Below are 865 nucleotides of genomic sequence, written 5' to 3'. Positions count from 1 at the left end.
TGTGCGTGTGTGTGTGTGTGTGTGTGTGTGTGTGTGTGTGTGTGTGTGTGTGTGTGTGTGTGTGTGTGTGTGTGTGTGTGTGTGTGTGTGTGTGTGTGTGTGTGTGCAGACATGCCAGCCAGCGAGGGCGGGGTCTGACTTACTGCTTAGTTTTAGTTCCATTGACAAAGAAATAAAAACAATGCATCCTCATACTCCAAGACACACATTTTCCACTAGCCTAAGTGTTTTTTCTTTGGGTCCATCTCCCTGTTCTCAGTTCTTGCACATTCGATGTTCGACTTTACATGAACAAAAAAAGCAAGTAAGCAAGCCAGTAAAATTTCCAATCTCACCCCCAATATGGAAAACAGATAATATGTTGTTTTTACAGACAGTAAGTATTTCAAGCTTATTGGGGGGGGGGGGGGGGGTATTGGGGAAATTGAGTACTTAATATTTTTAAATCGGTGAATCTGTGGAGAAATGTGGAAGGACGGTAAATGGCGGGGGAACGATGAAAACCAAATATTACAACAAACCAATTTTACATAAAGAATAAAGCGTGAATACATGCCAGCATTCTCAAAAGCAGTACAAATGTGTTTCGTTGTATTGTCCTCGTTTTCCACTTCTATGTATGACATCTTTAGACGACAGCGGCCTCTGGTGCCTAAAGTTCTGAGCACCATCCATTCATCCATTTTCTAATTTGTCGATGAGAAGGTTTCTTCAGCCGTCATCTGTACAAAAGTGAAGGTTTCGGACGTTTCGCCTCCTATCCAAGAGGCTTCGTCAGCGAACTAAAGTCTGCCTGGTCGTATCGGGCCCATTTATATATCCCTAATGTCCAGACATGGTGGCGCCGGACACAGCTATGATAGGT

Source organism: Hippocampus bargibanti, linkage group LG06 (genome assembly GCF_051943395.1).
Source record: "Hippocampus bargibanti isolate YZ-2025 linkage group LG06, ASM5194339v1, whole genome shotgun sequence".
Lineage (NCBI taxonomy): Eukaryota > Metazoa > Chordata > Actinopteri > Syngnathiformes > Syngnathidae > Hippocampus > Hippocampus bargibanti.
The sequence above is the reverse complement of the archived record's forward strand: the minus strand, read 5'-3'. Positions refer to the sequence as shown.